Genomic DNA, 12468 nt, shown 5'->3' with positions numbered 1-12468 from the left:
CTTCAGATCTTGGACACTTTTCTATTATCTCCCTTCGCCTGACTGGCTCAAGATCTGAAGATTGCTTGGCAGTGAGCTGAAACCGGTATTCAGCAGTGATCTTGGCGTAGGTTTTTATCCACACATGTTTTAAATCAAGAGATCGCATACTTCCCCCTACTGACAATTTCAAAGAATAATCGCATATTATTCTTATTGTTCCGATTTTTTGTAATAAATTATTTCTTTCTAATTGATGCATTACTCCAGAAAATTATTCTGTACGATACTGATGAGTGGTAAAATGCAAACTATCTCGGGAGGTCGACATGAGGAGGTCGATATGTTTGTTTCCAAGATTAGCAATTATACGATGAGCAAAAGGAGGTAAATTTAACTGTTTGGAAAGCTCGGTAATATGCATCGTCCAGTTCAAGTTTTCGTCAGTATGTACACCCAAAAATTTCAAGCATTCTACTTTACTACTCCTGCTAATGCACTACATCAATTGCTGATATGATTCTGTCATACAAAACTGAATAGAGTGTGCTTTATTAAAATGTAGGGAAAGATCATTTTCGGAGAACCACGTAATAATTCTTTGGACAATATCATTTACTACCTCTTCTGTTAAAAGTAACTCTCATAATTAAGGTTAGTAACTGTGCGTGAATAACATGAAATGGTAATAGTCATAAATAATGTTTCAACCAAATATACTATGTTAGTTGAATATTTTGAAATTAGGTTGAACTGTAAACTATACTGAGCAAAAAGTATGACGAACAACACAGAAGAACAGTCACTATATTGAAAACTGCGCTTTAATATTAGTTAAGAATGCGGTTGGGAATTTGAACTGTTAGGGCTGAAATGCTTGCGAAATAAACCGAGACTTATTTACATACTTCGCTCTTTCTGATGTACCTAATGTACACCATTCTCCTACAACTGATTATATAAATTAAATGAATAACGACTAAACCATATTTAAATCGGAACTGTATGGTACATATTAAGCCTATCTGTCTTCATCTGTATGTAGCGTCTACTATCCAGATAAATAAATTCCAATTGCCTCAATAAAGTTTGAGACTAATCGGCATAAAGCATCAAGCATTCTCAAGTTTCTACTTCAAGACTTTCCTGGAAGTCAAATGTTGTCAGGCGACTTGCATGGTGGAGGGAGAAGAGAACAGATTTCTTTACAACATTCTTCCATCATCTTATGAAATTAATTTTCATGTGCTCAACGATATTTCAAATTTAGTTATGCTAAAAATAAGCAAACACTCACGAAATACAAGGGTATAGGTCTCGGTTCATTAGGCATCATAAAGAAAATAAAGAAAGAGTTGGGTGATAGTTGGGTGATGCAACCTGCTGGGAGACGTCGAGACATTGTTCATTAGCTTAATCCATTGGGGCACTTTATGTGGAGTGTCGGATCATGTTTGCTGATGGGCTTAGGCCTATTTGGTATAATGTGTGTAACAGCAATTTGCTCTCACAAGTATGTAAAATTTTAATAGCACGTTTGCTGTGCCGACCAGGGTGGCCAATCGGTTCTAGGCGCTACAGTCTGGAACCGCGAGACCGCTACGGTCGCAGGTTACAATCCTGCCTCGGGCATGGATGTGTGTGATGTCCTTAGATTAGTTAGGTTTAAGTAGTTCTAAGTTCTAGGCGACTGATGACCTCAGAAGTTAAGTCCCATGGTGCTCAGAGCCATCTGAACGTTTGCTGTTTAATTACATTACGATTTACGTAAAGTATACCATACAAGCACGTCTACTTGCTACCTAGTTTGCAGCCAACCTTCTGGTACTTTTTTTAACGTCGTGGCATCACAGTGCAACTCTTACTGTTAATTTAATTAATGCATAGTGTTTGTTCTTTCGGACATATCGGAAAGAACAGACTCTATGCATCCATTTAATTGATATGGGTAATGAACAATGGATCCATCATCTTCAGTGCAGATGCACAAGTATGTCCTACCTCCTGCATGAATCTCAGAGCATAGAGCATGGAGGAAATGAATGGGGACTGCAAATAGAAGGTGCTCAGTGAAAGTGTGGGTCAGCTGTGAGGTGAGTCAACATATTCCATGTAGATGCGATAACACTGTGTCCTGGAGAGCGTAGTGGTTCGTTGTGTGCCAAAGTTCCTACCATCCATCATTGCATTGTTGCCAAATTTAGTCAAGATGGCGGATCGAAGATGGTAGCGATAGATGTGTCACCATCGGAATGACATCATGGTGGGAAGTTCAAAATTTTGGCACGAAAATAAGTTAATTGGGCTATCTCCACGAACCTAACCCCCATTCTCTCCCCTCCCCACCCCAAGAAAATGGCGGGAAAGGGAGATCACTTGGGTTACTTCCACTAACATAAGAAAATATTGGGAAAACTTTGGCAGAAAAAAATAGGTCTATTGTACACCCCCATTAACCTGAGTCATCCAACAAATACATCTTCCCTGGAATTGGAGGGAAAAGGACTGAGTCTGTGCTGTGCTGCTAGGATGGATGTAAGTCTTGTTTTGCATACATTGTTTATTTAAACAATTTGAGTTGTCATTGGCAGTACCTCCGTCTAGTGAGTTCAACATGAGATCCAGAGTCCAACTGAAATAGTAGACAGTACCACCACCAGAGGGCGCTGTCATCCCTGCCCCTCTCCTATGACATAATCCAAAATGCGATCTGGGGAAAAATGGCGAGATAAGGACTCAGGCTGAGGCCAACTGCTGGAGAGGAAGAAATGTACTTTATCTGTTTTCAGTGGGTAGTTGGAACAATTTATTTAGGGATGGATTTGACACAGTTTCTTTATCATTCTGATACAAAACCCACGCCCTGACGTGCTTGGGGTCACAATAAATAGCCTACAGACCTACAAACCGCTCGTAAATTACCGAAATAATGCAGTACACTGATGCACAGACACATTCACTACACGTCAAATTGTCAGGATAATGCAAGTATAAAGATATGCAAACAGGCTCACAATGCTTAGACAGCCCAAAGAATGCAGTGCACAAATATTCATTGCATTTAAAAACACTTTCGAACTGTCGTTAAGAAATCCGATCGCTACATATCAGTGATGTGTTTCCTACAGTGGTCAAGGCAGGCACGGTGGGGTGGCGCGCCCACGTCTGACCAGCCAGTCCCACATGTGAGACGCATGTGTTTATCTGGCCACCGTGTCTGGTGCGCTGACGTGTCGCCTTTGTATCTGTGGGCTCAGCGCTGGCCAAATTGCCAAGTGAGATGTTTTCCTAGCGACACATCCTCGCAGCTGCAGCTAAAGGTTGTCAGTGTTACCTGTCGTCTTACGTCTGTGTAAATGACACCCAAAACTCCCTCTGGACAACTTATAGAAATATTTTGCATTGCTTTCAGAAACTGTTTATGAAAATATCCCAGAATAACACTGAATGCATTCTTCCTGACAGTCATAATGAGGCACCCCATCCATCACGTATTACCCGTCCCAGAAATCGTAACATCCTGCTTTCAGCAAACGTCTTGTACATGGTAAACTTTCGCTCTTGTTCTCACCGCGTTTAAAGCCTTCATCATGTCTGTGTATTCTTGAAAAGACCGTTAATCATAAAAGCAGTGTCGTTGTTTGGAAAGAGAACACTGTGTAAGCACAGACGAGAAAATCAGAACCATTACATAAACAGAATTTGAAGCACCGTCCTACAGAAGAGGAAAACGTCTGGAATTTTCGCTGTCCTACAGCTGGTGGTCTGCATATGTCCTAATGCCACAGTGATGGATGAGGGACTGCGTACCACCAGAGATGGATGGTCTACTTGGAAATGTCTCTGACCACTTAAACAAAGAAATCACATTACTCTCAGAACTTTACGTAGGTACTGTTCCTCCATCTTCTTCAAACCATTCAGTAGACGGCCCTATGACCCACACAAAGGATTTCTTGTGAGCAAATGGACCATTCTGATTGGCTCTTTTTTTTTCGCAGACAGACAAATTACGAGACTTCCAGCAGCAAAACTATATTGTACAGATCGCCATATTGCGCTGACAGTTAACCCTGGAAAAGTGTTCTACAGATAGATTCGCCTTGAGCAGCAGGCTTACAAAGTATGCGTGTGATCCGGCATGTTCAAAGAAGATGACTGTGTCCTGTCAAATGAATGTATGGATTTGATGTGGAATACTACGATAGCTGCAATGGAATGAAAGATTCTTTTTGCTTGGAAAATTATGTCCATTCCTAAGAGTGGTACAGATATTTCTGTTTCCAAAGCCACAGACATCGGCAAGTGGTATTTGCGGTACTTCGCTCTTTGTCGAATGTTGTCCAATTAAGGCCGCAATCGTAATATTTAATTGCCGACTTAGTGATAAAATATATGTGGCCAGTTTCCTAGGACTATTCTGCCTGGTGTGCGAAGAGTACGTTGCAGCTATGCCTGTGGCGGAAACAATAGATGCTTCCTGCTACAGTGGGAACGATCCGAGATGGTGATAGTAAGTTCCTATGGGACCAAACTGCTGAGGTCATTGGTCCGTAGGCTTACATACTACTTAATATAAGTTAAACCAACCTTAATGCAAAGGACAACACACATACCCACGCCCGAGGTTGGGTTAGAACCTCCACCAGGGGTAGCTGTGCTAACTTTGGCAGGGCACCTCTGACTGCATGGCTACGCCATGCAACGAGCCATCCGAATGGAAAGGCAGGCTCGGATACAGCAGTGTAGCTGAGCTTACTGTGTCACCTTCTAGACGACTGAATAGTGAACTAATACTCAGTACGTGTTGGACAGTCTTTGTGATCACGTGTGTTCTCCATGGAAATTTGAGAAGACACATTCGCTGGTTCTCTAGGCATGAGAAACTCCTTATTTGACTTCATAAATTATAAGAATGATCTGGGGTCTCTTATATCACCGACTTTGGAATTCCTGAGTGGAAATATCTGTGTCCTCTATTTTTGTCGACTTTTCTTGTAAAGATCTTCGTTAACGAGATAAGTTTCTAATTCTCAGTGGTTCCACCTCACTGCACCTCATGAAAGTTTCAGGTTCCTAGAGAAATCATTTCCAGTCTTTATCTTCAGAATTATACTTTGCAAGCAATCGGTAGCATACTGTTGCGGACTTGATATCGAAAGGTATCGCCTAAATGGATGATATTCTGGCAAACTATGTGAAAATACAAGTGTTCTTTTAATACCAGAGTATTGATATGGGTGTAGAAAGCAAGCAAGCATGTCGGACCAAAAAAACAGTAATGTTCTTGTGCAAAGGAGAACCAGTCCACATTATATGTATGGGTTTCTCGTGGTCGATAGCTATATGCAGGATGCAGAGGTGGTGATTTTGTAGGATACGAATTGTGTGTTTACCGTATGGACATGGTATGTGGTGATATACGAGGTTGAAATATTCAAGCTTTCCTCTACAGTAGCAGTGCAGTGTAATTGAGGAAGTGCCTTTCCGTATTTCATGACCTCTGGACCACTTTTGCAAGGTTTAACTGTCATGCAATATGGCGATCTATACCAAATAGTTTTGCTGCTGAAAGTCTCGTAAATTGTCTGTATGCAGAAAAAAATGGCGGACCTCCCACATTGGCAGCAGCAGCAGTAGTACTAGTTTGGCAGTTAAATTCATTAATAGCCAATCAGAATGCTCGACACATACACAAGACATCCTTTGTAAAGGGCATTGGGGCCCCTACAGACTTGTTTGAAGAAGATGGGAGAAAGGTAGCTGAGGACAGTTCTGAGAATAACGTGATATCTTCTTTGTTCAAGTGTTCAGAGACATCGCAAGCAGACCACCTATCTCTGGCAAGATGCTGCCCCTCATCTGGCATTGTAGCATTAAGACATCTTTTATGATTAACGGCATTTTGGCATGAATGCACAGACATGATGAAGGCTTTTATAACAGGAGCGATTGTTTACCTTGTCTGAGACATTTGTTGAGAGCAGGATGTTACGATTTCTGGGATGGGTACTACGTGATGGACGTGGTGCCTCATTTGGACAGTCAGGAAAAATGCATTCAGTGTTATTCTGGGATATTTTCGTAAACAGTTTCTGAAATCAGAGCAAAACATTCCTATAGTATGCGTCTGTCCAGAGGGAGATTTGGCTGTCAGCTACATCGACATGGGACGTCTGCATAACATTGACAATATTTTAGCTGTGCCATGCTTTTGTTCCACGAAGACAGGTCGCCACAGAAATTAATAATGTGTTTTGAACAGTCTGTCTTAAGCGGGGAATTTCCATGCAGACAAGCCGAGATATCACGAAAGCTCGTACAACAAAAGTGATCGTTAGCTATTTCTGTGGCACTTTACCATTTCTGGGAAGGGTTGATAATTAATGGACGGGCTGTCTTGTTAGGACCGTTAGGAAGAATGCATCCTGTGTTATTCTGGGATATTTTCGTAAACATTTTCTGAAAACAATGCAAAGATGTCTATAACGTGTCTAGAGGGAGACTTGGCTGTCATTTACACAGACGTGAGATGTCAGTATAAGACTGACAACCCTTTAGCTGTGTCTGTGAGGGTGGGTCACCAGGAAACATTTCACTTGGCAATTATGCCAGCACTGGACCCGCAGGTACAGAGGCAATGTGTCAGCACACTAGCCACAATGGCCAGATGAATACGTGCATGCCCAGATGCGTCTCACATGTGGGACTGGCTGGACAGGCATGGTTGTGCCGCCCTGGCGTGCGCTCCTTGGACCTCTGTAGGGAAGAGATCGTTGAAACGTCGCGGTAGAATTTCTTAACGATAGTTCGAAAGTGTTTTTACATGCAGTGAGTGTTTGTGCACTGCATTATTCCGGCTGTTTAAGCGTTCTGAGCGTGTTTGCAGACCTTTATATATGCATTATTCTGACAGTTTTATACGCAGTGAATGTGTCTGTACTCAGTGTACTGCATTATTTTGTGAATATGTCTGAAGGTTGTGCAATGCATTATTTTGACAGTTTACAATTAGTGTTCGTGTTTGCAGAGCAGTTTATGTGCATTATTTTGACAATTCACGAGTTGTTTGTGTGTCTGTACATTAGTGTACTTCATTACTTCTATAACGTACGAGTAGTTTGCAGGTCTGTAGGCTATTTATTGTGACTCCAAGCACGTCAGGGTGTGTTTTGTATCAACGTAACATAGAAACTACATGAAATCCATCCCTATATAACTTGTTGCATCTTCCCAGTGGAAATAACTACACTCCTTCCTCTCCAGCAGCTGGACATAGACTGGGTACTTTTCCACAATTTTTTGCCCAGATCGCATCTTTGATTACGTCATGGGAAGGGAGAGATTGAGGGACGACAATGCCTACTGGTGGCGGTACTGTGCACTAGGTCAGTTGGACTCTGGACTTCATGATGAATACACTGGATGGAGCTACTGCCTATGACAACTCAAACTGCTTAAATAAACAATGCTTGCAAAATAAAGACTTACATCTATCCTATCGAGCAGCCCATAATAGACTGAGTCCTTTTCCCACAAATTCCAAGGAACAGGTGTTAGCTGGATGACTTAGGTTAATGTTGGTAGCCAAAATGATCTATTTTCTCAACATTTTTTTCGGCCAAAATTTCCTGCCATTTTCTTGGGTTAGTGGGGATAGCCCAACCGACCTGTCTTCTCTTACTAAAATTTTACCATCATTTCCTTGGGGAGAGAAGGGGATGGGTTGGGAGGGATGGGAGGGTATTAGGTTAGTGAAAGTAGCCCAATTGGCCTATTTTCCCGCCGATATTTGAAGTTCCCACCATGACGTCATTGTGACATTGTCACATCTATCACCACCAACTTGTATCCGCCATTTTGAATAAATTTGGCAACAGTGCAACGTGAGGTAGTACGAATTTTGTCTCACTACTGTGGTTAATCCACATGCCTAGTGAGTAGAAGATACCAGGTTCGAATGCCAGTCTGGTATACATTTTCACTTGTCGCCGCTGATTCTGTGTAATGTCCTGGTGCAGCTGAGATTAGTAATCCGTTCCCTTTCTTTTCCTCTCTCCTTCCTCCACCTTCAATTTACACATCTTACTGTTAACTCAAACTGTGCCGAAAAATGATATTTGAGCAGAATCGGTCCCTCGCTCAAGAATACGTTTAAGAGCATGTTACACAAAGTCATTTCCAATCGGAAACAATTTTCTATGTCCATGCAAAATGGTCGTCTTCCCCACAATGTGCGAAAGTTGTATCTTCAGTTTATTTGTCGAGTGTTGGTGACGGTGAAGGTCGTGTATATAGTGTGTAGTCATGTTAGTGATGTATGATGATGAGGGAAGGGAGTGTATCAAATCCATTGCCAGCACATATCCGACTCCTCTCGAATAGCAGTAACAAGGGAACGTCACCAACTCGACCTCCAGAACTAAGGAGAAAAAAGAACCACACTTACAAGGTATCGTCTCCAGTAATCAGTCCCGCGCAAATATTTTGGCCGTAATTCTGATAACGCGTAGTTATGACCTTCTAAAAGGACAGTTTTAGACTTTCGACCACACTGTTTGTTTGTCACTGGCTCCGCCGCATTGCATCCATCTAATGCCCAAGCGCGAAGTGTTCTAGAGCTCAGTAAGAGTTTTGAAACACTGTTTTGACAGCAGTACCATGCGATGTTTCTGACCTGTAGCTGGTGCCAAAGATCTCTTTGCTTTGAACATTTCTATGTTGCGATACACAAATCGAGTGTAAATAAATGAAATCAACTGGTGTGTCATGAAAGAAGTAGTGTAGCGTTATTTAACTTTTAACATCTCTGTTACGCATTATTTCCTTTGGATTTTAAAGCTGGTTCTCTTAAAGTGAAGTACATTTGCGGGAGACGCGCTGGTCTTCAATGTGATTAGCATTATTAAATCGTAAATCGAAAATCGTTAACTTCATTTCATAATTGTTCCTCAGTTACTTAGGTTTATTTTTATTTCAATGAACATATATATATCTGCAGAACAGTTGTGCTGGTGTAAGCTGTCGGCAACACACTGGTCAGTAAAGATGAAGCACGGATATCGATAATAGGCAATCGATGATGCGCGCCTATCAATAGAGTGGCCAGAGAAACCCCACAAGCAACATTCCGCCAACGCCCTCTCGACAGCATGTATTTAGGCCGCCGCCACTGACTGGATGGCATCAATCAATCGCTCGGCCTCGACACACTGTCTCACTCATTGAGTTTGGCGTCTGTCAGGACATTCGCAGAGTGGGCTCAGTTAACATCGCAGGCTACAATAGTACATAGTGTCCAAATTAGTGACTATAGTGAGACTGAAGTTTATAATAGCAAGATTACCGATATGTCTGCAAGAGGACTGTTACTGAGCTTGTACCACAACACATGGACTGCATTCATGTTTGTTCCCGTTCATGTAAATAAAGAACCGTATTAATTCATCTATGTATCTCTGTTGTAGAAAGAGAATAGCGGCCACGCCCTCCTCTTCCCACGCCTTTAGCCCCTGCTAATAAAAGGGCTCTCGTTGTCATTCAGCTGTACGGTACTTTGGGCTCTGCCATAGGCGACTTCCGTGCGGGGGAACAAGTGACCAACTGTAAGTAGTCTGTTTATGTTTTCTTGATGTAAGTAGGCTGTTTATGTTTTCTTATTGGCAACGTTACGTAGCGCTCTATATGAAAATCACTGGCTGTGCTGTGTGCAGCCTGTGGCTAGTTTGCATTGTTGTCTGCCATTGTAGTGTTGGGCAGCGGCAGCTGGATGTGAACAGTGCGTAGCATTGAGCAGTTAGAGGTGAGCCGCCAGCAGTGGTGGATGTGTGGAAGGAAATGGCGGAGTTTTGAAATTACATATATTATGACTTTTGATGATATTAAGGTAAATACAGTGTTTGTTCTCTATTAAAATCTTTCATTTGCTAACTATCCCTATCAGTAGTTAGTGCCTTCAGTAGTTTGAATCTTTTATTTAGCTGGCAGTAGTGGCGCTCGCTGTATTGCAGTAGTTCCAGTAACGAAGATTTTTGTGAGGTAAGTGTTTTTTGAAAGGTATAGGGTAATGTTAGTCAGGGTCATTCTTTTGTAGGGATTTTTGAAAGTCAGATTGCGTTGCGCTAAATAATATTGTGTGTCAGGTTAAGCACAGTTGTGTATAAATTGTTCTAAGGGGACGTTTCATATGTCGACCCTTAGCCTAGGATACCTCACTGGAATCTTCTGATTTTTTCTTGTAGTTTGTGTATTTAGTGTAGCTTTTGTTTATTGCTAGCGCGTAATTATAGAGAGAATTTCCTTGGTAGTTGTTGTTTTTCGTTGTTGCACAGTAAAACAGTTGTGGCATGCATGTAGATTTGCACCAAGTATTTCGCAGCTGCGCTTGCAATTAACTAGATTTATTTTCAGTTCTATGTTAATGTGTTCCATTATTTTTGCTCAACAAATTGTGTTTTTTTGTGTTGTCATGTGAAATATTGTGACAATAATGGCGTGTGAAAAACGTAATACTAGGCTCCAAAGTAAACTGAGAAATGACAGTGAAGACGAAAGCAGTGTGTTAGCGCCACCGAGTAATGAATTAACTAATGTTGAAAGTAGTAAATTGGTAATTGTACATAGGGAAATGGAGCGGGCTGCAAACAATGGTGTAGACAGTGAAACAATTAGTGAACAGGGAAGCATTATCGATCGATCGGTCGGCAACAGCTCCCCTCAGGAATCCGAAATGACAGAACACAATATTGCAAATACTGTAGACTTAGGTTTTGGGTCCTCTCCGTTTTCTCAAATGAGTCAAGACACATTTTCTGCTCGTCAAAATGTGAATGTTGCTGGTGCAAATGCACTGTCGAAAAGCGTAGAGGAACAGATTCCAGACACTAATGCATTGTTATTACAATTAATGCAACAAATGGGACAAAAGTTTCAAAAGTTAGATACAATGGAACAATACCAGAGACAAACACAGCAACAGTTAGACACAGTGGAACAAAATCTTAAAAAGTTAGACACAGTGGAACAAAATCTTAAAAAGTTAGACACAGTGGAACAAAATCTTAAAAAGTTAGACACAGTGGAACAAAATCTTGAAAAATTAGACACCACACTTGAACAAACACGTGAAGATTTAACTACTGAGTTACATAACATCGAATCGAAATGTCAAAAGGTCTGTAATGACGTAAAAACACAAATTTGTGAGCATTTCCAACCTATTTTTTCGCGTCATGAATATGCATTACAGAATCACGAAGCAGCCATAAAAGAACTGCAAACTATTGTTCATGAAAATCATGAGACCTTGCAAGCTAAAATTGACTCAGTTGCATCTACCGATTCGGTTACGCAACTTGCAAAAACTCAGGAAAATTTAAAGGACACAGTAGATACCCTGAAAATTGGTTCAGAAAGACACATGGAGGAAATACGTACACTATCGGAGAAAGTAGCCGAACTTTCAGATCAGGTCACTAACTTATCTACAAAGGTAGATGATGATCTGAATGACACAAGACCCGTAGCCTTCACTGACACAGAAGAGTATGAACAAATAAGAAAATTCTAACAAAATCAAAATCAAATCAATACACAGTACAAAAGAGAAATCCGGGAAGTACAAGATCAGCTGACACAGGTAATACAAGAATTACGTATTTCAGAGGCCACTCGCGCTCCAATACGGGAAGAGGGACATAGAAATACGGAACAGCCACAAAATAATAACTCAGGGCCCTTCGGAAATTATGAAAGAAATTGGCAAGGCGCATTGGATTTTGAGATGGAACCGCCGAAACGAAGTAACAATGAGCGATGTGCTACTCGCCGACACAATGATTTTGACTATAAGCTGTTCATTACTACACGTAAATTCAAAACGTTTAAGAATTCTGCCAACGACATTCATCCACAAGCGTGGCTCCATCAATTCTTTCATTGTTTCCCTTCTAACTAGTCATTGGAGCACAGGTTAGAAATTCTGTGTGGCTACTTGGAGAATGAACCAGCTGTAGGTCATTCACGATTGTCACAGTGAAGGAGATTTTTATCATGCCTTCCTCTCAGCATATTGGTCTCAAGCCACACAAGACCGAGTAAAACATGGCGTCATAATGATGAAACATTTCGAACAATCTGAATTTTCCAGTCTTGAGGAATATTTTGAAGACATGTTGCACAAGAATCAGTACCTGTCAAACCCATACAGCCCCTCAGAATTCATCCGCATTTGCTTAATCAAACTGCCTGAACATTTACGACATATTATTTTGGCAGGGCGTTGCAAAGACGACATTGAATCTTTTCAGGGACTCTTACAAGAATTATAAATTAACACAGACAGTTGCGGGATGCGAAAACAGGAAAACAATCATTACAGGTCACATCCATCACATTTCCGCGATGACAGAAATAATAACTGGACGCGACAAGGCTATTCTCACAACGTAAATCTTGACCAAAAAAGACACCACCTGTATGACAACCGTT

Source organism: Schistocerca cancellata, chromosome 8 (genome assembly GCF_023864275.1).
Source record: "Schistocerca cancellata isolate TAMUIC-IGC-003103 chromosome 8, iqSchCanc2.1, whole genome shotgun sequence".
NCBI lineage: Eukaryota > Metazoa > Arthropoda > Insecta > Orthoptera > Acrididae > Schistocerca > Schistocerca cancellata.
Note: the sequence above shows the minus strand (reverse complement) of the source record.